The 27,303-nt window shown below is 33.8% G+C and overlaps 1 long non-coding RNA gene across 1 annotated transcript; it reads left to right on the top strand.

The window, feature by feature from the left end:
* On the top strand, positions 1 to 22,011 carry LOC148599370 (uncharacterized). Its single transcript, XR_015918111.1, has 4 exons — positions 1 to 87; positions 1,801 to 1,883; positions 21,517 to 21,646; positions 21,874 to 22,011. It is a non-coding gene; the product is annotated as an uncharacterized LOC148599370 (long non-coding RNA).
* Positions 22,012 to 27,303: the final 5,292 nt, after the last annotated feature.

The raw sequence follows: 27,303 nt of genomic DNA, 5'->3' as shown, positions 1-27,303 counted from the left end.
TCAGCAAGGAGAAGTATTCCCTGATTAATTGGTGAAATAAAGCCACAGTGTGGAGCGGAACCACTGTCTGCTGACCAATGTGTATCTGTGAGTTAAATAACCTGAATATTTTATCTGATGTTTTTGACAAAATGCTGAAAAATGGACTGCAGATATCACTTATGGTATATTAAATGGTTTTAATCAAGTGCAAACATTTTGTGGTTGTATAATGGTATGATGCTTTGTTGCCATTGTCAGTGTCTTCATTGTCTCCGTCATCAGTATATATTCTGTTTTGGGTCAATAACTTGAACTTTGGTTTGTTGATTTTTGCAAGATTTATTAACAAGGCTACAAACTGCAAAAGGAAGGTTGATATTGATTTTGTGGCTTATGGTTCTAACCGGTTTAGAATTACCAACATGAGAAAGGCCAAAAACAAGCATTTTATCAAATTTAAATGTATAACTCCAGTTAAAGAATATGAATGACTATGACAGTATTCCACAATATTCTACATGACAATACTCAGACTGGTATTGATTTTGGGAGTTAAGATTTGAACATTTTAGAAGTTAGAGGCCAAAAGGGGGCCAGAAACATGCATTTTCCTGAAGTCTAGACAATAATTTGACTTTTACATGTATTAATAAAGTGATCTCCTCGAATATGACTGTATTATAAGGTGCTTCATCACCAAAAGACTTGGATTGATTTTGTGGATTAAAACTTGAAGTATTTTTGCATAAGAGGCCAAAAAGATGTCTGGAACAAGCATTTTCCTTATGTCCGGACAATTACTTGAGAAAAAGTGAATGGATCTGATATGAATTTTAGTACAAGTTGCCATATGATGAAAGGAAGACTGGGAATAGTATTTTGGGTTGTTAGTAGAGCAAAGTAAGAATATTGGAGCACAAAGGTGCCTGAAACTACAAGGTGCCCTTTAAGGTTTTAACTAAAACCAATTAAGAATAAAGGCCAAAAAGTAGGAACTAAGATTCAGGTCATATACATATCCTGTGTTAAATATCTAATAGTAATCTTAAGTTCAAAGTTGTATAAAGTTTGAATAAGTGTGTCCATATTTTCCCTAGCCTTTCCAGATTTGACATCTGTGTTCGTATCAAGCTGTGTCCTGCAAAGCATTTCATTGTTGATTAAAGTAGAGCTATTCCTGGACGATATTAATTTTCTTGATAGTTTGTTAGTTCACAGTTGACTAAACTGGAGAACTGAATATCAAATTAGAATCTGAAATCGAATACATTGACTGTCAACCATAAGAAATGTGCTGTTAACCCTATCACACTTGCAAGCTTCAGTTTTTCCCTGCTTTCTTAATCTTGGCTACATCTTGGAAATGGGAATGTTATTTTAAGACAAGCATCTTTGAATAGTAAAGATGATAATGAGTTGATGTGTGATTTTTATTGGCCTAAAACTGGATGCAACATATTGAATACTGCTCTGTTTTGAATTCTGTACTACAACAACCAAGAGTAAAGTGACATGTGATACTAATGTAATGACATCAAAATATGTGATTCTATGTAGAAGTACAACCATAGTCAGAATGGTATACTGTTGTTAACAGTATTTATGAATGCTTAAGTCCGAAAGGAGAACTACCAGTATATAGTGTAAAGAAATTTAAACTTTATCTGTTCACCATTACAAACTTTATAAGTTGGAGACCTGACTGAAGTTGATTAAATTTCTTAAGACAGGTGCTTACATTATATAAAGATCAAATGTTTTTTTTATCAAATAGTACATGATTGTTACTGGATTCATGCAACTAAAACTTTTTTTCAGCAAGGAGAAGTATTCCCTGATTAATTGGTGAAATAAAGCCACAGTGTGGAGCGGAACCACTGTCTGCTGACCAATGTGTATCTGTGAGTTAAATAACCTGAATATTTTATCTGATGTTTTTGACAAAATGCTGAAAAATGGACTACAGATATCACTTATGGTATATTAAATGGTTTTAATCAAGTGCAAAAATTTTGTGGTTGTATAATGGTATGATGCTTTGTTGCCATTGTCAGTGTCTTCACTGTCTCCGTCATCAGTAGACATTCTGTTTTGGGTCAATAACTTGAACTTTGGTTTGTTGATTTTTGCAAGATTTATTAACAAGGCTACAAACTGCAAAAGGAAGGTTGATATTGATTTTGTGGCTTATGGTTCTAACCGGTTTAGAATTACCAACATGAGAAAGGCCAAAAACAAGCATTTTATCAAATTTAAATGTATAACTCCAGTTAAAGAATATGAATGACTATGACAGTATTCCACAATATTCTACATGACAATACTCAGACTGGTATTGATTTTGGGAGTATATGATTTGAACATTTTAGAAGTTAGAGGCCAAAAGGGGGCCAGAAACATGCATTTTCCTGAAGTCTAGACAATAATTTGACTTTTACATGTATTATTAAAGTGATCTCCTCGAATATGACTGTATTATAAGGTGCTTCATCACCAAAAGACTTGGATTGATTTTGTGGATTAAAACTTGAAGTATTTTTGCATAAGAGGCCAAAAAGATGTCTGGAACAAGCATTTTCCTTATGTCCGGACAATTACTTGAGAAAAAGTGAATGGATCTGATATGAATTTTAGTACAAGTTGCCATATGATGAAAGGAAGACTGGGAATAGTATTTTGGGTTGTTAGTAGAGCAAAGTAAGAATATTGGAGCACAAAGGTGCCTGAAACTACAAGGTGCCCTTTAAGGTTTTAACTGAAACCAATTAAGAATAAAGGCCAAAAAGTAGGAACTAAGATTCAGGTCATATACTTATCCTGTGTTAAATATCTAATACAAAAATGTAGAAATCTTAAGTTCAAAGTTGTATCAAGTTTGAATAAGGGTGTCCATATTTCCCTAGCTGTTCCAGATTTGACCTCTGTGTTCGTATCAAGCTGTGTCCTGCAAAGCATTTCATTGTTGAGTAAAGTAGAGCTATTCCTGGGCGATATTAATTTTCTTGATGGTTTGTTAGTCCGCAGTTGACTAAACTGGAGAACTGAATATCAAATTAGAATCTGAAATCGAATAAATTGACTGTCAACCATAAGAAATGTGCTGTTAACCCTATCACACTTATGATGGTATAATAAATAGTTTTAATCAATGAGATCTATCTGTGGTAAAATTTTCATTTTTATCTATTAAGCCATGTTGGAGTTATTACCCTTTTTCAAAGTTTTTTGCTATTTTTAATGTTATTTCTTTCAAAAATATTTTTCCGTGACACTATTTTTACCAATTGAAGCAAAACTAGGTTTAAGTGTTCTCTTGGGTATCCTGTATAGCATTGAAGTGGGTTTTTTTTTGATCTGATGAAAAACATGGTCACTGTTAGTGAAACTAGAACATAGGGGTCAGACAGTAGTTTATCGCATATATCCAAAACCGTTCAGTTTAACCAAATTCTTTCATAGCTGAAATGGTCCTCATTTTTAGGATTACAAAAGTCTTCAGGCATAAAATTTGTCAGACGCCTTCTTATAAGAGTTATTGCCCTTGACAGGGGAAAATGACAGGGTTTTTTTTCTTTTTTTTTCTGTTTTTTTTACAGTTACAGTTTGCAAATATACTGTATTATCTTAAAATTGAGAATATTTTACCCCAATTTTATGAAATTTCAATATTTTTATACTCCGAGACTAATCAAAATGTTTTTGCAATGTTTCATGTATGAGAAAATGGACATTTTTCATATCAACAATGCACTATTTTCTTTTTTAGATAAATAATATGGTTTACACTAGTTAAAATAGCTAAATTATTTTTAAAAAAGAGTACTTTTTATCATTACTTCTTATGAGGCTGACTTAATAGCTGATTTCATCCGAAAGAAAGAATATCGTTTGGCTAGATCCTTTAATCTCAGTTTCCGCTATATAGATGATGTATTATCTTTAAACAATCCCAATTTCGGGGATTTGATACATCGCATCAAGCTCAAAGAACTTTAGATAAAGGATACTACAGACACGGTAAGGTCAACCTCATATCTTGACTTACACTTAGAAATCGATGGTAAAGGAAAACTATTGACCAAACTTTACGACAAACGTGATGACTTTTCATTTTGAATTGTCAACTTTTCTTTCATCTGAGACAACATCCCTTCAACAACTTCGTATCGAGTGTTCATATCACAACTCATACGTTATTTCAGAGAATGACGAAACTGAGACTTTTTGTATCGCGCTAGAACTCTAACAAGTAGGCTTCTGGAACAGGGTTTTGTTGCTACGAGATTGAAGTTATCACTAAAGAAAGTTTTATGGTCGTCGTTATCTTTGTTGTGTATGTCTGTTTCCATGTATGGACTTTGTCCCTGGTTTGCATTCTTTTGATTACTGCTGTAACCTTGGTTCCCTTGATTACTCTTTCATGAAATTTTGGCATTTTTGTTCTCCTGGAACAAGAAAAATATGTTCTCAACGATCCATATACAACAAATATGGACATTTTTTACACTTAAACATAGTTCTATTTATTTGGTATTCAAAGCAACATGATTGTATGGTAAAAGCACTTCATCAACATATTTTTTTTAGAATTTTCCTTCAATTTAAAAAAAATAAAAATCAACATTTTTATTGTTCCAGACCAATGACAATGTTTTCACAATGTATGATGTATAACGAAAATTAAAGTGATTTTATATCAAAACATTTATAGACATTTAAACATTGTGTATATCGAATGTATTTACACAAGCATAATTCACATTAATGTAAAAGTTCATGTAAGATTTTATCAATCAACTAAATAGGACGAACACGTACACTGTATAATAAATTATTATTATTTTCATTTTGCAAGTAAGATTTCGAAATATACCAACTACTGAGAAGAATACTTTTAAGTTAAGTTTTGAAGAGGTAACGGTTATATGACGTGCAATTGCAATATTGCTGTATGAACAACATTATATTTGTATATAAAATACAGCTATACCACACATAAAACTGAGAAAAAGCCTCCCACTGACCACTTGTCTACCAAATTCAAGGTCGGTTGATGGGACCAAGAACTATTATTCCATCTTGGGGCTATGATGAGAATGTTGGGCCTTCTTGAGTACTATTAATTCTCAAAATATTCGGAAATTTTCTATATCCACCTCTGTTGTTGAGAAGAATATTAAAAGGGGGCCATTCCTTACTGCTTGTGTACCAAATTTGAGGTCAATGTCCATTAGTCCACCTTGGGATTAGGATAGGACTTTAGACCTACTTGACTATCAATTTCTAAGATATTGGGAATTTCCATATCTTCCTCTGTCGTTGAGAAAACCTTAAAAAACCAAGGTCCATTAGTCCATTTTGGGACTGGGATTAGATTTTAGGCCTACTTGAGGGGTATCAATTTCTAATATATTAGGAATTTCTATATCTTCCTCTGCCGTTGAGAAAACCTTCAAAACAGGTCCTCACTACCGCTTTTGTACCAAGTTCGAGGTCGGTTGCTGGGACCACAGTGCATTAGTCCATCTTGGGAGTAGCATGAAATTTTAGGCATACTTGAGGACTTTCAATTCCAAAATTACGGGTATTACGGGCTACTCCCTTACCGCTTATGTACCAACTACGAGGTCAGTGGCTGAGACCAAGGTCCATTAGTCCATCTTAGGAATAGGATGAGATTCGAGGCCGCTTATCTACCAAATTCAAGGTCGACGGATAGAACGAAGGAGTTTAAGTCCATCTTGGGACTATGATAAGAATTTTAAGTTATTTTGAGGACTATCAATACCCAAAATATTTGGAAGTTTCCATATCTTCTGTCATTGAGAAAAATATTAAGAAGGGGCCCTTCCTTACCGCTTATGTACACAATTTGAGGCCAGTGACTGTGATCAACATATTTTAGTCTGCCTTGGGATGGGATAGAATTTTAGGCCTATTTAAGGACTATCAATTCCCAAAATAAGGGGAATGTCCATACTTTCCGTTGTAGTTGAGAAAATTTTAAAAAAGCTACCCCTTACCACTTATGGACCAATTTAGAGGTGGGTGACTGGAACCATGATCAATTAGTCCGCCTTCTGACTTGAGTGAGATTTAAGGTCTACTTGAGGACCATCAATTCCTTAAAAATTGGGTTTTTCAATAACCTTCTCTGTCACCGAGAAAATTTTAAAATGGGGGCTCCTTACTACTTATGCACCAACTTCGAGTTAGGTGACTGGGACCAAGGTCCATAAGTGCATTTTGGGACTGGGGTTAGATTTTAGTCCTACTTAAGGACTATCAATTCCAAAAATATTAGGAATTTCCATATCTTACCCTGTCATTAAAATTTTAAAAAGGGGACCCCCTTTCCACTGATGTACCAACATTGGTGTCTGTGGATGGGACCAAGGTCCATGAGTGCATCTTAAGAATAGGATGAAATTTTAGGCCTACTTAAGGACTATCAGTTCCCGAAATTCCATACCTTTTTCTGTCGTTGGCAAAAAAATTTTAAACAAGGACCCCCCACAACACTGATGTTCCAACTTCAAGGTGGGTGTCAGGGACCAAGGTCAATTAATCAATCTTGGGACAGAGATAAGATTTGGCCTACTTGAAGACTAACAATTCCCTAATTATTTGGAATATCCATATCTTCTTCTGTTGTTGAGGAAAAAAATAAACAGCGATTCCCCCTTACAGTCCTTAAACCGATTGGCGGAACGATTTGACGGAGATCGATCTGATCGCAGTTTTGTTATGTAAAATGACGTAAGATCTATTTAGAATGAAAGAAATGTAACATAATAGTATAAATTGATGATGAAATCTGTAACATAATGTAAATATGTGTAAAATGGACAAAAATAAAAAAAACAAACCAAACAAACTGTAAATTACATTGACCGCACTAGCGCTGTGGTCATGTGATGCGATCACCAGTTCAATGGATCGATTTGATCGGTGATCTCTGACCGATCGCAATTTTTGTTGCACGGATCGGTTCAGGTACTGTACCACTCATGAACTAAATCCGAAGTGGGTGTGTGGGACCAAGATCCGTTAGTCCATTTTTAGAGAAGGATATTTTAGGCCTATTTGAAGAACATTACAAAAAGGAGGTCCATCTCACCACTTATGTACCAAATTCGAGGTGGACCATCTTAGGACTGGGATGAGATTTTAGGCCTTCTTAAGAACTATCAATTCCCAACATTGTGGGAATTTTTATATCTTCCTCTGCCGTACAGAAAATTTTTAAAAGGGGCACACCTTACCACTTATGTACCAAGTTCGAGGACGGTGAGTAGAAACAGGGTGACTGGGACCATCTTGAAACTGGGATGAGATTTAAGGCTTACTTGAAGACTATTTATTCCTAATATATTGGGAATTTCCATATCTTTCTCTGTCGTTAAGAATTTGTTTATATAAGGGGGCCCCCTAACTACCTATGTACCAATGTTGGTGTCGGTGGATGGGACCAAGGTCCAAGAGTCCATCTTGGGACTTGGATGAGATTTGATGGAAGACTATCACTTGCCAAAAATATTCGGAATTTCCATATCTTCTGCTCATGTACAAACTTGGAGGTCAGTAGATGTGAATAATTTGTTACATGTAAACATTTGTACCATAAATGAACTGGCCATCCGATGCTAGTTTACATAAAAACAAACTACAGTAAGAAGGCCTGATAACTTACATAACTTTTATTTCTACCTTTTTGTTAAATTATCATGGGAAATTCATGGTGTGTCAGACAGAAGGAGAAGTTTTCTCTTAGATTTTATCACATATAAATCATGTACTACTATTTAACAAAACATGTTTTTGAAAATATTCATCGCTAAGCAATACAGGAAATCTAAACACCGAATTTCCGATCTTGTGTATGTAAATTTGCGATTTATCAATAACAATGTCAACAAATTCAAAAACAAAAACCAAACGTATTGTATCAAGTACCCCTATAACTACAGAAATAAATAATGTTCTCTACCTTTCGAACTGTATCAAGTACCCCTATAACTGTAGAAATAAATACTACTCTCTACCTTTCGAACTGTATCAAATTCTCCTAATTACTGTAAAAATAAATTATATTCTCTACCTTTTCGCCAATTTTATATTCAATTTATTTGTTATAAGTAATTATTCAAATGCCAGCTTATGTACAATTTTTTTTTTATTTTGTATGTTATTTCTTTCAAAAATCTTCAGCTCTGACACTACTTGACCAATGGGAACCAAACTTGGTACAGAATTGAAGTGGGGTTTTTTGATCCGTCGAAAAACATGGCCACTGTTCCTAAAAATGGAACATAGGGATCAAACAGTAGTTTTTTGGAATATATCTCCAAAACCGGTAGGTTTAGCCAAATTCTTTCAATTGCTGGAATGATCCTTATTTTTAGGACTACAGATGTCTTCAGGCATAAAATTTGTCAGACGCCTTCTTATAAGAGTTATTGCCCTTGGCAGGGGGAAATTACAGGTTTTTTTCTACAGTTTTCACCCAATATCTTGAAAACTATGATAGATTTAAACTTTCATTTACTGAAATGATTCTTATGATAAGTCCTATCATAAGGCCTCGAAAATTATATATTATCCTTTGAAGTTCCTTGGAGTATCATGCATAGAACAGATATTGAGATTTTTTATCTGTCGAAAAGCATGGCCGCTGTTACTAAAAATAGAACATAGGGGTCAGAAAATAGTTTTTTGCATATATCTTCAAAACACGTAGTTTTAGCCTATTCTACAAGAAGTAAAAGTGTTCATCATGATGAGATCTATCTGCGGTCAAATTTTCATTTTAATATATTAATCCATGTTGGAGTTATTGCCCCTTTTCAAAGTTTTTTTGCTATTTTTAATGTCATTTCTTTCAAAAATCTTCTCCTCTGACACTATTTTACCAATTTAAACAAAACTCGGTATAAGTTTTCCTTGGTGTATCCTGCACAGAATTGAAGTGGGGTTTTTTGATCCATCGAAAAACATGGCCACTGTTACTAAAAATGGAACATAGGGATCAAACAGTAGTTTTTAGTATATATCTCCAAAACCGGTAGGTTTAGCCAAATTCTTTCAATAGCTGGAATGATCCTTATTTTTAGGACTACAGATGTCTTCAGGCATAAAATTTGTCAGACGCCTTCTTATAAGAGTTATTGCCCTTGACAGGGGAAAATTACAGGTTTTTTCTACAGTTTTCACCCAATATCTTGAAAACTATGATAGATTTAAACTTTCATTTACTGAAATGATTCTTATGCTAAGTTCTATCATAAGGCCTCGAAAATTATATATTATCCTTTGAAGAAATATAAAAAATAAGGGGTTAAATGTTATGTTATCAGAGAAACCAGAACACAGAAACTGTACATATGTAATGAAATAGAATGTTTTAAAATTCTTTTTGCCACGTAATACTGGAATACTTATTTTGATTTCCGATGATCATATGTAAATATATAAAGTCAATAAAAATATAAAAAAAATAATAACAATCACCATGCAAACTGAATCAAAATACCCCTGATCATTGTAAAAATAAATTATATTTACTATCTATTGACGAAGGCTGTATCCATACTCTATATTTAAGTTATTTTTACAATACATATGTAAACAACATTCGTACCATAAACTGGCCTTTCGATGCCAGCTTATGTACAAATTCCGCAAACTACAGAAAGCTGGCCTCGAAAATTATGTATATCCTTATATCTACCTTCTTGTTTAAGAAATATAGGATATTAAGGTCATGTTATCAGAGAAAAGAGAAGTTTTGGTAGTTATCAGCAAATATTTTCTTTTCCGTGAGAAAACTTTTTAATAAAATAGTTTACTTTTAATTTTCTTTGCCGCGTAACAAAGGACTATTTTACATCATATATAATCATACATTTAAATAATAAACAATCATCAACCGATTTGATAACAATCAACATAAGAACTGCATATGAGTACCCCTATTTCCTTGTAAAACTAAATTATAGTCACTAACGTTTAGTAGGACTGTGTCCATAATCAATATTTAAGTGCATATGTGAAGAACATTCGTACCATAAACTGGCCTTCCGATGCCAGCTAATGTACAGAAATCCGCAAACTACCGTAAGCTGATCTAGAAAATTATATATCCTTTACATTTATCTTGTTGTTTAAGAAATATAGAAAGTAAGACGTTAAATGTCATGTTATCAGAGAAAAGTTTTTGTAGATTTAAGCACATATTTTCCGTGAAAAACTTTTTAATTAAGTAGTTCATTTTTATATTTTCTTTGCCATATAACACAGGAATATTTTAGATTCGGATTCCTGAAATCGTATTTAAACATACATTTAAATAAATAAAAATATCAACTAGTTTGACAACAATCACCATACGAACTGCATACCCCTCATTTTGGTAACAAATAAATTGTTTTCATTATCTTTTGGCAGGGACTGTAAACAGTAAGCTGTTATTAAAGAAATATAGGAGATAAAAAGTTAAATGTCATTTTATCGGAGAAAACAGAGGCCTTTCTAGATATCAGCACATATTTTCAGTGAAAAACATTTTAATGAAGAAGTATCCCTAATTTTTTTAAAAATAAATTATTTTCACTATCTGTTGGCAGGGACTGTGTTCATATGCAATATTCAAGTTACTTGTTACAATATATATGTGAAGAACATTCCTACCATAAACTGGCCTTCCGATGCCAGCAAATGTGTCAGAAATCCGCAAACTACAGTAAGCTGGTCTTGAAAATTATATATCCTTTACATTTACCTTGTTGTTTAAGAAATATAAGAAATAAGGTGTTAAATGTCCTGTTTCCAGAGGTTTCACCCCCAATGACTCATTTCATTAAAAGCTGGGAAAACGGAAACCCAATTCAAGTCGTCATGAGAATGCAATATACCAAATATCTATGCACCCCTCCAGTAGAAGCTGAGTAATCTGTTACGAAGCCTACCATCATGCAGCTACTAAAAATATACTAAATCGACCAGTACACAGGAAATAGATGAGCAACGAACCTGAAAAGGGGAAACATGGTACAGGTCATCACGAGAAAGCAGTATACCAAATATCTATGCAGTCCCTCCAGTAGGAGCAGAGACGTCTGTTACAAAGGGTGTAACGGATGGATGGACTGGTGGACATGGTGATTGAAATGTAGTCCCCACTCTAATGAGTAACAGTACTGACCAAGAACTTAAGAAAGCTAGATTTGTGAATTGTATGTCAATGGACTACATAACCAGGTAAAAACACCAGCACAAAACAAACTTTTTCCCAGGCAGGCAGTAAGAACATTGGAACAACAATAGGCATAACAGAATGTAGTACTGCTATAAGCACCAATGAAAGTCATTTGCAACAGAAACATTAAGAATTAACAGAATAGACCACCAACTCTATCCACTAGCCTTTCATGATTTTTGTTTGGGAATACAAATCAGTAAATAATTCAAAACGTCTATTAAAATATGTGATAAATTGATTAATACTTGGCCTTATTTATATATTGCTCTATTATTAACCTTCATGTATCCTTGCACTTAAGTACTCATGCACACTAACATCACATTATTAGTAAGATACATGTATGAGTAATTATAGACAAGATAGCAGACACACTAACAGGATAGCCTGTGGCTCAAGTGGACTTGCATTCCTAACCTTGTAAGTCTTCATGGGTGACTTGTTAAAAAAATATACATATTTTAGAATTTTATATTTTTTTTTATTTCTATAATGGTACAGTTTGTTCTGTCTTTTTAATACATTCCCATTGTTCTAACTATCCACTGGTTCCAGCTTGCTGTGATCCCTTTGGCCGTTGTAAACCATACCAACAAACATATAAAAATGCATTCATTTAACTTAAAGTTAAAATATTTCTAGGAATTATATAAAAACAAATTATGACAAATATTCATACATTTTCTAATGTAAAACAAAAATACCCTTGTTTTACAAAAATAAACACTGTTATCACAGAGATACATGTATGTCTTGCCTGTTGTGCATGGTCATTGTTGTTCAATATTTGATAGTACCTGCAGAGCATATGGATGAAACAGATATGATATTGTAATATAGGCAAGACACCACAATACATTTTCAATTGCATTTCAATATACACATTTGAGCAGATTTTTAAAATTCCACCACCACAAACTAAATAATGCTTCTCTGGCCTTAAGATACCTACAAGCCTGATTTTATATATAAATATTAGAAAAATTAACAAATTTTCTGGAATAAATTCATATGACCTGGAGATGGGGAACTATCAGTGGTTCATTCCATGACTCACATGTCTTGTGGTCAAAATAAATAAGAGCCCTTTAAAAAGTTACTTGGTAACTTGTTTTACATCAGTTGCATCATCACGTGTACTTCAATTTACAAGAGCTAGAATTGGTTTGAGGCAAAACATTGTGTTTTTTTAAGACCACGTAAGGGGTCGGTATGAAAACTAATTTTATGATTCTGACAGTGACTTAAAAGGATCAACTTAAACCTTGAAGTGGCCTATATATATTAAAATGTACATTAAAAATAATACGAAATAGTTTCAAAGCTAACAGTGTCAGTTCAGATCATTTTAAACCAGACCTTTACATAGCTTGCTCAAGTGCGATTTTGACCTTTATCTTATGCTAGCCTTTATTTTGGCTTTGAACAAAAAGCTGAAACAAATGTGAAATAATGTAAGGTTCTAAGCTTATAAGATACATAAGCCAACAGTCAGCTGTATTTTATGTGTGTTTCTACAAAATTTGTCTGTTACCTTGTATGACTTACTCTAAATAAAGTATTTCTGAGACCTCATAAGGTACATGAATATACATGTATTGACTAGATGTATTAATGTCATTGGAATGAATCTATGAGGTCTTCTTTCACATTATAACTGTTTTTTTCTCTAGCAAATACAAAAATTTCAAAACAAATAAAAAACACAACCCTGTGCTTTTATAGACCCTAAGACAAGGCTGTGAAAAACCCTGATTTTGACATATTTAATTAATTGGGTTCATAAAAATGAACTAAATTGTCAGATTTCAGTCTAAACTTTGTTCACAGATAATTTTGTGGTTGTTTTAATGTTCCTAGTGCACAGTTAGTCCAGAAAATCTCAAAGCTGAGCAATGTATTGCTCACTGGTTTATATTTCACACCTAGCAGCCCTAGCAAAAGTAAAGTGCAGTTTCAATGGAAAATCAGAGTACATTTCTTATGGTCTCTCTACCAAGGACAATGATTGTGATTTACCGTATATGTACTGGATTCCTAAACTGCACACGAATACATACCAACAACATTTCATAGCTGGATCTGCAAAATGTACCACCAAACCTCTTTCAATACTTTTAACTTTTATACTCACAACTGTCAAAGAGGGTCTGCAGTCATACCACAACACTTGTTACTCCCATAGTGGTATTACTGTGGATCCTGAAAAAATCAAAAAGTTCTTTTGGAGACAATCAGTTCAAGACTTTAATAGCATTAAAACCTATGATTTTTCAACACTGTATACTCCTATTTCCCATACTCAATTAAAATCCCGACTTAAAAACATTACACATCGTTTGGCTAGATTTTTTAATCTCAGTTTCCACTATATAGATGATGTATTATCTATAAACAATCCTAATTTCGGGACTTTGATAAATCACATTTACCCCATAGAACTTGAGATAAAGGATACTAATGTCACTGCAAAGTCAGCCTCATGTCTTGACCTACACTTAGAAATCGATGGTAAAGGAAAACTATTCACCAAACTTTACGATAAACATGATGACTTTTCATTCAGAATTGTCAACTTTCCTTTCATCTATGGCAAGTTCCTTCAGCTCCTGCGTATGGAGTGTTTATATTAACTAATACATTATGCCAGAACTTGCCGAAACTATGAGACTTTTTGTATTGCACTAGAACTCTAACAAATAGGCTTCTGGAACAGGGTTTTGTTGCTACAAGATTGAAGTCATCACAACAGTTTTATAATCGTCATCAAGAACTCATGGATCGCTACTGTGTATCCGTCTGCGCCATGAAAACTTATTTGTTCAACGTGTCAAATTTTTCCTTTCCTCTTTCAGCTACCCCGGACTTGACTTTTTATGAGCAACTCGGCTGGTGTTTCTAGAAAAGCTGAGGATGCTACCCTAACGGTGTACCTGGTCCATGCTCCTAGTTTTTAGTGGAGTCCGAGTTGCTCATTTGCTTTTGTTACTTCGTATGTATGATTTTAGTTATTTGATGTTCTTTGTTGTGTATGTCTGTTTTCCATGTCTGGCCTTTGATTCTGGATTACATTCTTTTGATTTACTGCTATAACCTTGGTTCCCTTGATAACTCTTTCATGTAGATTCACAGAATTCTTGAAAATAAACATCAAATTACCCCCAGCAAACACTATCAAATAACATTTCTGATACCCCCTACTAGGCACTAGACCACAATAAATTTTCAAGTGCATGTCAATATACACATTTAAGCAGATTAAAAGGAATTCACGAGCGCAAACTATATAAAACTTCTCTGGCCTAAAGATACTTACACGCTGAATTATATACATCAATTTCAGAAAAAATTATTATCATTTTCTGTAATTAATTCATATGCCCCAGCAATGGAGTACACATGACAAATGAACTGAGTTGAAAGTCCTTCACAATAAATAACCTTCTACTGAACAAAATCACAAAATTGATTAATAATTAAAAAAGTCCCAAGATCTACTTTCTACCAATTAGAGGCAAAACTACAGCAAATTACAACCTTACAAGAGTTTAAAATTTCAAAGTCACTAGATCGTGAATGCCGGAGCATATGCATAAACTTATATATAATTTTGATTCAGTGATCTACCACAAGTGGTTCATACTGAACTGATCTAAAAAGAAAACTTAACATTTAAATCTGAAGTTTCAAAATCAATACAGTCAATAAAACATGACTGCAAACACATATGCAAAAAATGAAACTGAAATGTGATGTAGTAATGCTAATCCAACTACATACCAGATATGATTAACATAAATGTAGCACATTTAGTGCTTCATAATCAAGTGATCTAATTGGAAATCTTAAAGATGACGCAAACATCAAAGAAGTAATACCTTAAAAATTGTATCTTAATTTTTTTTTTATTAGATTCCTCAAATGTCGCGAAACTTTCGCGACATATGAGGAATATATAAAAAAAAGAAACAATTTAAAAGAACAAAAGGCTCTTGAAAAGCCTGAATCACTCACCTACTTGATTGATTGATTGATTGATTGATTGTTGGGGTTAAAGCCCAAACAGCAATATTTCAGCTATATTCATTCGATGAACATGAAATGATGATGAAATGAAAAAGGATGAGACACAAGGATAATAAGTCGATAAATTTTGATTGTCACAAGTTAAAAGGGAGAGATGGGTAGGTAGGGCAATTTAGCCCCCTGTGGCGGAGCACAAAGGTTCCCACTCCTATCGAACACCACAGCAGGGTTCTCTAAAGTGTGAGGACTGTGGCATCTTTCCCAACATGGTGCACCACTTAAGTTGTATGTACGGTTAGCGCCTAATGGCAGCTCCCATTTCCGAGAGACGTAAATACTATATTTTATAGTTAGTGTGTACTTTTATACCTAGAAACTTGTTACGTATGCTACTGAGGATATTATTTATCGAACATTTGATTCATAAAGCTCATTGAAGGAGTAGTTAGTGTTTTTGTGACAATACGATAACTTCAATATGTTTTCATTACACAAAGGAAAGTTATTTTTTGCAACAATAATAACAACATTAGTGATCGGTCACCCGTGGTTGACTGGTAATAAATACAGTACGTTAACAGTGGTATCTCATCGAAAGACGAGACGGGGGACAAAAGCTTGACGGAGAAACATTCTACCTATAGAGACAGTGGTGAGTGACCGAAATGATATTTTCCCTTCATGTAACTTTTATCAAAGACCATCTTATTGCAACCTTAAACAACTGCCCAGCTTAAAAGTAGATTATGCAAATGACAGATGTGATAAATTTTTATCCCTATTCACGATGAATTGTAGATCTGTAAAGAACAAAACAATATCAGTTTGTGATTTTATATCATCTAATAATGCAGATATTGTTCCACTCACTGAAACTTGGCTTGGCACGTCCATTGATACCAGTGTAATCGCAGAGCTACTCCCTGATGGCTATAACATTGTGCATATACCTCGAAGAAACCGTAGGGGCGGAGGTTGCGCTGTCATCTTTAAATCAACTATTGATGTTGCGTTATTAGCAAATTCAAATCCTTTTACTCATTTTGAACTTCTAGACTGTAGTGTTAAGATTAATACACAACAAATACGTCTCTGTGTGATATACCGTCCGCCACAATCGAAATCGAACAATCATAAGATTGCTACATTTTTTGAAGAATGGTCTACGTTTTTAGACAATGTTGTCGTTAGCCCAGATGAATTAGTCATAACAGGGGACTTAAACTTTCATCTTGACAATGCATACGATAGAAATGCATCTATCTTTACTGAAACTCTAGATGACCATGGTCTTACACAAAATGTTGTTGGAGCAACTCATATTCACGGCCATACCCTAGACGTCGTTATAACAAGAGATGACAGTTCTATTTTATTAATCAACCAGTTGTAAGTTTGCCACATATAAGTGACAACAAGGGTTACCTGTCATGTGATCATTACGTGGTACTTAGTCGATTATTAGTAGGAAAACCACCTAGACCTCAGAAGACCATTGTTACTCGGAAATATCGCGATATTTCAAGTCAGGCCTTTCAAAACAGTATGAATAAAGTAACAGATAAATTTAGTGATGACCGATCTCTCGACGATCTCGTGTTCTCGTATAACTCAAATCTTCGATCTATTTTTGATGATCTAGCTCCTGAAGGAACAAAAATCATTAAAATCAGGCCAAACACACAATGGTATACAGATGAACTGCGATGTGCTAAGAGAGAACGAAGGAAAGCCGAACGTCAAATGCGGAAAACTGGTCTAACAATTCACAAGCACATATACAGGCAAAAATGTAATTTATTGACTACCACCTTAGTGAAATCTAAAACTGAATACTATTCCAACAAGATCATTGAAGCAGGAGACGATCAGAAGCAACTGTACAAAATTACGAACAATCTATTAGGAAACAAATCCGAGCCAGTGTTGCCGTTCCATTCAGATAAAGTTACGCTTGCAAATGATTTTAGCGAATTCTTTCAAAATAAAATTGATAAAATAAGGTCTGATTTGTGTGTGACCTGTGGTTCTGACAATGTGCTTAATGCTGATATTCAGTTCGATGGTGAACGTCTAACAATATTCACACCAGCTACTGAGGACGAAGTACGGAAAATAGTGCAAAAGGCACCACCGAAGTCATGTGATCTTGACCATTGCCAACTACCCTACTCAAGGCGAATGTTGACACTGTGGTACCATTAATAACCAAAATTATAAATAGATCCTTATCAGAATCGAATGTTCCATCTGCTTTCCGTGAAGCGATTGTTCGTCCACTACTTAAGAAACCAGGTTTAGATAAAAATGATTTTAAAAACTATAGACCAGTTTCAAATCTTCCGTTTGTTTCAAAAATCCTAGAGAAAATCGTATCTTCCAGGATAGATCATCACCTTCAAATGAATGCTCTTCATGATCCAGTTCAGTCTGCGTACCGTGCACGCCACTCAACGGAAACTGCACTTCTACGAGTCCACCACGACATTGCCTCAGCCCTCGACAACAACTGTTCCGCGGTTCTCGTTATGCTTGATTTGTCGGCAGCATTTGATGTCATAGACCATCCGATTCTGATCCAACGGCTTGAACACTCATATGGAATTAGTGGTCAGGCGTTAATGTGGATTCAGTCATACCTTCAAAACAGAAAACAACGCGTGGTTGTAGGATCGGCGATATCGAACGACAAACAGTTAACGTTTGGTGTTCCGCAAGGCTCTGTATTGGTACCTAAGTTGTACTGTATGTTTGCTAAACAAATCGGAGAAATCTGCCGTCGCCATAACATGAACTATCACAGCTATGCTGATGACACTCAGGTGTATCTCATATTAAAACCATCTGATAACTGGGACAATTTTTCCACACGGCTGGAAAATTGCTTAGCAGACATAAGTTCATGGATGCGATTAAACAGACTTAAGCTTAACCAAAGCAAAACCGAACTGATTGTATTTGCATCAAAACGCCACATAAACGATTTAAAGAACTGTCAGCTTAATTTTGATGGAACCATCGTTGGCGCTTCTGAAATCGTGAAAAATCTTGGTGTTTATTTTGATCGTTTACTGAGTATGGAAAAGCAGATTAGTGCCATTTCTAGAGCCTGTTTTTTCCAAATGACAATTTTTATCAGACAATGCATGCAAAACACTAGTTTGTTCGTTAGTAATATCACGTTTAGACTATGGCAACGTCTTATTATATGGAGTCAACAAGAACATTACATCAAGACTACAGAGGGTACAAAACACAGCAGCTAGACTGGTTACTAGAACTAAGAAACGTGAGCACATAACACCTGTGTTAAAACGTTTACATTGGCTGCCAGTATAATTGCTATATATGTTTAAAGCTGTTACCGGACAAGCACCTGACTATCTTATGGAACTGATTGAAGTTTACAAACCGTCACGATTGCTGCGTTCTCAGACTGAAACCCTTCTTGTCACACCGAAGGTAAAAACTAAAACATATGGAGAGCGTCGTTTCGACAAAGCAGCTAGCAACCTGTGGAATGGACTACCAACTCAGTTACGGAACGAAAATCCTTGTCGTCATTTAAAAAACATCTTAAAACGTTCCTTTTCAAACTGGCGTATGGTGATTAGGTGTTTCTCTATATACTGTGCAACATTGTTTTTACTATGATATACTTATTTTTAAGACTGAACTGATATCCATATATGTATGTATTTATATTTACTCTATTTACAATTTGTAGTTACTTTCAAATGTTTCTAACAATGTTTTTAGCTAGATTGTTTTTATTTTTAATGTTTATTTGTAAAGCGCATAGAGTAATTTTATTAGATATGCACTATATAAGTATTTTATATATTATTTATATTATTTATATTATTATATATGGTTTGTGGCCAGGTTTTCCTGACAACCCCAACATGTAACATACCAGGGGTACCCATTTCCACCTCCTGGGGCACACAACCCAGTTGCTCTGTGAGCAGAGCGCCTAGCCCACAGCCAGGTTTCTGAGCACTATTTAATTGCCTTTTATGACAAGCTTAACGCTGCTGCAGGCCTATTCTTTTGACACCCAGACTTGCAAAGGGCCACTCACATAGTAAACCCAGCCTAATTAACCAAATTAATAAAGGTATCACGCTTTGTTACCATGTTTCACCAAAATATTGCAGAAAAAGAGTACCTGAGGTGTAGGAAATTTTAGAATCCCTCAACAAAATTTAGGATGGGGTTGCTCTATGCCTTGTTATCCCATTTGGTCAAGGGTGGGTGGGGCCATTAGACCGCTATGCATTTGCTGCAAAAAAACATAACATGAAGTTAAATCATGGTATGCAATATTTGCATCATTACCATTCAACTAAGGAGACAATACTAACTATATACATCAAATGTCATTGAAATTAAAGCGCATTTTTTAGGGTGTGGCCTCTTTGACCTTTAATGACTTGAAAACCTTAAGAGAAACAGAAATCTGATTAAAAAACACATGCAGGAATCCAATACAAAATACATTTTTTTTTAAATTTGACCAAAAATTGAGCAAAAAAATTTGCATGACCCAATTTTGTATCCCCTTTACTCCAAAGACTACCCTGTAAATATTTTTAAAACAAAATTTTAAAAGAAACACATTGACTTTTGATTCATAAAAATCAGATTTAGAACATTCTTTTTTATTCCAATTATAACACTCATTTGACCTCTTTTTAAAAGTGATGGGATAAAAACCTCAAAAAAACAATATGGCTTTCCACCATGTCCCTAGGAATAATGTGTTGAAATTTCAAAAAAGACCAGACAAGTTTAACCCAAGTTAACATAACTAAGACGACGGGGTGATTATATGACCAAGACAATTTTTGTCTTGTAAGTTTACTAGTCAGATAATTAAGTATTCTAGTATGATAAATAGGTTTACTTGTCAGATAACTAAGTGACTATTACTTAAAATGGTGAACCTTTAAGAAAGCTTATACAGTACATTTATTGTAAAAGCACTGATTCAAATTAATCGAAAAAGGAAAAGAAATGCTAAAACCAATAAATGCACCATTGTATAAACTTTATAAAAAATGTAGACTGGATTTCGAGTAGTACTATTAAGTACTTAATTAGGTAAGACTTGAAGTAGTGCTGTACTAAAACAAGAGGCTCCCAGGAGCCTGAATCGCTCACCTGGTTGAACTTGTCATTTTCCCATGTAACTCTTATAAGAAGGCGTCTGACAAATTTTATGCCTGACGACTTTTGTAGTCCTAAAAATAAGGATCATTTCAGCAACTGAAAGAACTTGGCTAAACCTAACGGTTTTATAGATATATGCAAAAAACTACTGTCTGACCCCTATGTTTTATTTTTAATAAGAGTGACCATGTTTTTCAACGGATCAAAACAACCAGCTTCAATTCTATGCAAGATACCCCCAAGGAACACTTATACCAAGTTTTGTTTCAACTGGCAAAATAGTGTCAGAGGAGAAGATTTTTGAAAGAAATAACATTAAAACTAGTAAAAAAACTTTGAAAAAGGGCAATAACTTCAACATGGCTTAATAGATGAAAATAAAACTTTGACCGCAGATAGATCTCATCATGCTGAACACTTTTATCTGGTCAGAATTTGGCTAAACCTTACTGTTTTGGAGATATATGCGAAAAACTACTGTCTGACCCCCTATGTTCTATTGTTAGTAACGGCGGGCATGTTTTTCCACAAATCAAAATTTCCCACTTTAGTTCTATGCAGGATACCCCAAGAAACATTCATACCAAGTTTGGTTCCAATTGGTCAAGTATTTTCAGAGGAAAAGAGATTTGAAAAATTGTTAACGACAACGATGGGCAACGACGGACGCCAAGTGATGGCAATAGCTCATATGGCCTTAGGCCAGATAAGCTAAAAATGACTTAGTTTTTACGTAGGGTAGCAATTAGGGGTCACCAAGGTATATGTTTTTTTTATGACAACAACCAACAATACTATCTAGATTGCACAAACAAATTAAACACTATTTTCAAAAAGAAACTATTTCTTCCACAACAAGCCTAGATAATGTTGTGAAATTAAACGCATTTGCAAGGGAGATAGCTCATTTTCCCAACCATTCTATTATATTTCTGCATCCTCTGAAACTTCTAAGATGAACAAGCTGTCATTTTGTCTTCAATGGACCATAAAATATTTGCTCACATTGTCAAATTAGTGTGTTTTTTCCTAAATATGATGCATTACTTTTCAATTTCACTTAATTCTTATAGATTTCATTACTAAATAGCACATCAAATATTCAAAGAAATGGACTTTCAAAGATCAACGAGTATCTTCATATGGCAAAATAAAAACTGTTGTAGCAAGATAAAATGAAACCATGGGAAGACAGCAACTCGGGTAAGATATGTAACTTGCTACGACAAGATGATAAATTGCCATGATAAGATAGTAACTCATCATGGAAAGATAATATTTTTTTCTGAATACCCCTAATATGCTTCTAAAGAAATCTGAAGAAAAAAAATTTAAGAGGAACAAATTGACACTAAATTCCTAAAAAAATAGAATTAAAACAATTTTTTTCTATCAATTCAAATGATTTCACCTTTTTTTCCTCTTTTTAGGTACATATTTTCAAAGCAGTTGGGGCAAAAAAACACCTAAAACTATGGAGTCCTCCACCATGTCTGTCCTTAGGAACAAAGCTTTAAAAGAATTGAATTTGTTTTACTCATGTTATCATAAAAAGACCAAAGTGAAGAGACACCAATGACCAGAATGACAGGGTGATTCCATTATACAATTTCAATTTTTTTAAGTGATTACAGACCATATAACTGGTACATCTGGAGGCTTCATATAATCTACTGAAATAAAAAAGAATATTTTAGCAATAAAATTTTGACCTGGTAAGTTAAGGAAACTGTGAGCGAAGCTTACATGCTGATACCGTCACAAGTGATTTCCCTCCCCAGAAACCATATATGATACCCCATAAGCGATTTTAGCATTCAGATGGAAAATAAAATAGGAGGTACACAAAGGTATAATGTAATAAAGAATCTATGAAAATTTCAACAAAGTCCATTTAGCATTTTCAGAGAAGTAGACGATTTGCAGAGGGTCTCCTTTTGGTCTACAAATGACTAAGTAAATATTTTCCATCAGGAAACCCCAAAAGTCAATCAGATGGGAAAACTAAATAGGAGATGCAGTATGGAATCATGTACTGTAAAAGTAAAATTGTTCCCGGGGTACCAATTTTCATGGTTTTAGTGGGAAGGCCAAACCATGAAAGGAATAGGTTTGGTAAGGCCCTATTTTGGCTCCAGTATTCAACATTTTTGAAAGATATGTTTTGGTCTATACTAGTTAGTTTATTTGAAAGGATAATGGTTGAAGTAAATACATCTCAGCCGATTTTTGTGATATCATGAATGTATTTGACCTAATAGCAGTCAAAATTAACACATAGTAGTGAAATCTTTACTTTTGTTGCATTTTTGCACATATTTCTCCTTGGTTTTTGCCTAAAAAGGGAGTGGTGATTGATATCCGTGTTCATTCAAATATTGACATTAATGTTGTATCTTACAAATTACAATATATAAAGATAAAGAATGACCACGCATGTGACCAAATTGGTTTTTCACAAAAACCATCAAATATATGCTGAATTATCAAGATTTTATGGATTTTTCATCATTTAGGCAATTTTGTTTGTGCTACAATGATGAGATGCTTTTCTGTTTTGGCTTAAATCTTATCAAACTAGCTGGTGTAAACACTTATGTGTACAAAAAGGATAAAAATCTTTATTTTGAACAATTCCAAATTTTGAGGCCAAAATTGGCCATAACAGGACCTATTTCTTTGATTCCCAATGAAAAGTAGGTTCCCATTGATAAAACTTCAAAACCACAAATTCAATAATCCACAAACTTATGTTTCATCCCTGCTCCATAGAAATTAGAATCTACAAATCAAAATGCTTTCACAGTATTAAAGAATCTGTTAAGTTTCATCAAATTTCATTCAGCAGTTTCAGTGGAGTTGGGAACAGATGAACGGATGGACACATCATCACTATATACCTCCAGCTTTTCAAGTGGGGGTATAATTTAATTTATCTCCATGTGCCAGTTCATTCAACTTACAGGTGTAAAACTGAAAATAGAGAGCAGGTACATGTACAGTCAATAGTTTAAGTTAGATACAATATCAAACATATGTGTTTACATCTTAGGGTTTAACTTTATCTTCATAATGTTGAATGTGATCATAGAATATAGAATTATAATCAGATATTTAACTGTTAAAAAAATTCAGTGAAAAGTGGAATTTACAGATACATTTAGTATATTGATAATTCCAAAAGAACTATTTTTTTAAATCAACATAAAGTTAAACTTCATCCCTTTTAACCCCAATGAAAACCAAATTAAATAAAAGGTCCAAATTCTAAAGGTGAAGAGGCATTAAGCTATGAATATTGCCCAAAAATATCAACTTTCTTGTAAAATTAGTTAAAAACATAACTAATCATTTGTGGCATTAGTTCATTGTAAAGAAGTCAAAATGGTGCCATACTTTTACATAATTTAGCAAAAAAATGCTGAGAATTTTAAATCTTTTTTTTTTTTTTTTTTTTTTTTTTTTTTTTTTTTCAGACTTATTTACATATACATCCAGAAAACTATGTCAAAACCTAAGAAACATCTTTATATTTTTACATATATATGATAGTTTATGTAATAATGAATGTAGTAACTAAGTTGTTTCTTGCCAAAAATATGACCAGAAAGTGACAAAAAAGTACAATATAAATTTTAATATTAGTAAACTTCAAGCAATTTGTCTGTCCGTTAAATTCAAGAATTATTAGAAGTCTTTATGTTTTCTCATTTGTGATTGATTCAAGTCTCAAAATTCATAATTGAAATTATTGAACACTTTATGATTAATTTTCAGTTGAATTTGAGGCCAATAAGACCCGTTATCACGGTATATATTCACCCCTTCTCCTTTGAAGAATATACAGGTTGTGAATCAATCAAAGTACAGAACTTTTTGTTTCTGACTGAAAATGCTGTCCATTTAACTTCCTTAGGTCTCACTAACCACTTCTGGGTTAAAGGGCCACCCTCCCCCCTATGTAGTACCAAAAACACACTGAACCTAAAATATGCATTGTATGTGCATTATGTGTGTGTATTCTGATTAAAAGTAGTTAAAATAAAGCTGAGAATGTGTACTCTAAAATCGAATTACTACATAAGTGTACGAATATTGTTTACATGTGTGAGTAATTTGCCTCCATTCTGTCAGTTAGCAGAAAAGGTAAAAATGTTGATTTTCAGTATTTTCTATTCAAGTAAATTTTGTGAAGAATTTATACAGTCATTGTACCATTAGAATAATGAATTTGAAAGCCTTATTTCCCAACTTATGCAACTTTAACGTGTCACTAGTTTTTACAAGTAATTTAGACCTGGAAACATTAGAAGTGGTTAGTGAGACTTTACCTTTGAATATTAGTTTAATTTTAGCAGTGGCCTTTTCGCATATTGAATTGAAACAGAATCAACTGAAAAAAAAACAATAAAAGCCAAAGGGTGAGAAATAAAATGTTTCACAACGTGCAGCAAGATACATCAGCAGAGGTCAAACCCTGAATAGATGTGACAAATATGGATATATAATTCTCTTAATTTTGATTGTGAATAAATGTATGACACAGAATATATTTTACCCAGAATGGAAGCAGTCAAATATCTTAAATACATGCACTTAGACTTTTAAAATATAACATGAACAGACCAACAGAATGATGAACAAAGAGTTTCTATAGACATTAGAATTTTGTTTCTGTAGCCATAGGGTTTAGTAGAAATTAACAAAAGTCTTGATCAAAAGAAATAAACAATTCACTATGTCAATGTTGCATTTGGTGAAAGCATTTTTGAGTTATGGTTAAAAAAACAAAGTTGGCCAATATTTGTATGAATAAAATCCGATAACCCAACAATGTAAAATCCAAAATATGTAAAAATCAAAACGGAGCTTACACTAAATTGACTAATACAAACTACAAAACTGTAATCAATGCTCATTAACTTGGTACCCCTTTCCACATTTAACAACATGCACCTTTTAACCTCAAAATTGATCTGGATTAAAATCTAAAATAGGAGGTGCACAATGAGAACATGTCATGAAGATTCTGTGACAGTTCCCTTCAATTACATTCAGTGGTGTGGGAGGAGTAATAGATAAGATATGGGTTCCCTAATTCATGTCTCTATATTCACAAATGACAAAATCTATTTTTTGAAAATAGAAACCCCCATATTGGTTCAGATCAAAGTCTAAAATAAGAGGTGCACAATGGGAATATGTAATAGATTCTGTGAAAGTTCCATTCAATTTCATTCAGTGGTGTAAGAGGAGTAACCATGGTAACAGATAAGAAATGTGTCCCCCATGTCCCCATATTCACAAACGACAAAATTCATGCTTTGCTATGTGAAATGCAAGAGTTGATTCAGATCAAAAGCTTTAAAAGAAGGTGTACAATGGGAACATGTAATAAAGATTCAGTTAAAATTCTACTGAATTCCATTCAGGAGTAACAGATAACAGATGATTTCCCCCTGTATAACAGAAGGAAGGAAGGATTGTTGGAAGGATAGACATCCCCATTCCCAAAAATACTCCCCCCTTTGCAAGTGGTGGGTATTATAAATGCTCACATACCCTTGTGTTCACATATTGGAAACTCAAGTAAAATGTATTTCAAAAAAACTAGAATGCCAGAATCACTCACCTTAAAACTTTGGAATGATGTGGTCATATCATTTGATCATTTAAATAAAAGATTAAGAGAGTTTTCTATACTTACATCATTCCTACCATCCCCAGAGCCATACAAAACATAGACTATTTGTAAGGTGTATTGAGGTCATTATCCCTATATAGTTTCAAAATTTTGGTAAGTAGAAAAGTAAACATATAGGCCAAAATGTGTTTCCCCATTGGGTTTCATAAGCCACAGCCACCCACTGTGCCACCTGAGCCACACAAAAGGTCGATCATGCAGAAGACATTGGTAGTTAACCCTACTCAGTTTCAGATTATTGGCACCTGTCATTTCAGAGGAGGTGATTATTGAAAACTCTTAAAATCAGAAGCTTAAATGGCCTCCGGCTGCAATCTTGTTTAATCAAGTGGAATCAATATAATCAAATGTTAAAGTTGTACATTTTATTATTTCTGCCAAGTCTGGTCACTTTTGGCCGCTTTGTAAAAGAAAAGATAAAGACCAAAATGTGTTTTCCCATAGGATTTCAAAGGCAATTTCGAGTGGTTGCAGCCACCCCATAAGTTACCTGAGCCCCACAAAAGGTGATTCATTTGTATAAGGCATCAAAGTCATTAACCCTATCATGTTTCAAAACATTGATACTTGTGATTTCAGAAGTTGATCATTGAAAATTGGCCAATCTGAAGCTTAAATGGCCTCTCAGGGGGGCATTTTGATTTATTAAGGGGAACCATTAATTGGATCTTTTGTAGAGACTCTTGCATACACTGTTTCTGCCAAATTAGGTTAAAACTGGTTAAATTCGCGTACATGAGCATGAGAGAAAATGGACACAAAGTCAAAGCATGAGCTCACTGGGAACTTGGTCCATGTGAGCTTAAAGGAAAGTTTAAAGGGCCTTAATTCAAAAAAATCTCAATGAAGCATAAACTTGATTTGAAGTCATCAGGGTACAAAAATGCACAATGAATTCTCTCATACCAAAAAATCAGCTCAATATCTGAAAGTGTTTAGAAAAAAAAGTTCAAAAAACTGTTATTTTTGTAAAATAAGCTTGTCATTTTGGTAAAAATCAGCAGAATGGTACCAAAAATATGCTTGACCTGTAACTCATCATCGTCGCATTATACACCAACAATCAGCCCATTAATTGCAAGTGTCTGAAAAACTTTAATTTTTGTAAAATTTGCAAAGTCCAAGGCCCCTAATTCTGAAAAAAATCAATGAAGTG

Source organism: Perna viridis, chromosome 13 (genome assembly GCF_037379345.1).
Source record: "Perna viridis isolate PV_CMFRI_1.1 ecotype Kerala chromosome 13, ASM3737934v1, whole genome shotgun sequence".
Lineage (NCBI taxonomy): Eukaryota > Metazoa > Mollusca > Bivalvia > Mytilida > Mytilidae > Perna > Perna viridis.
This window is presented reverse-complemented; position numbering and strand designations above follow the sequence as displayed.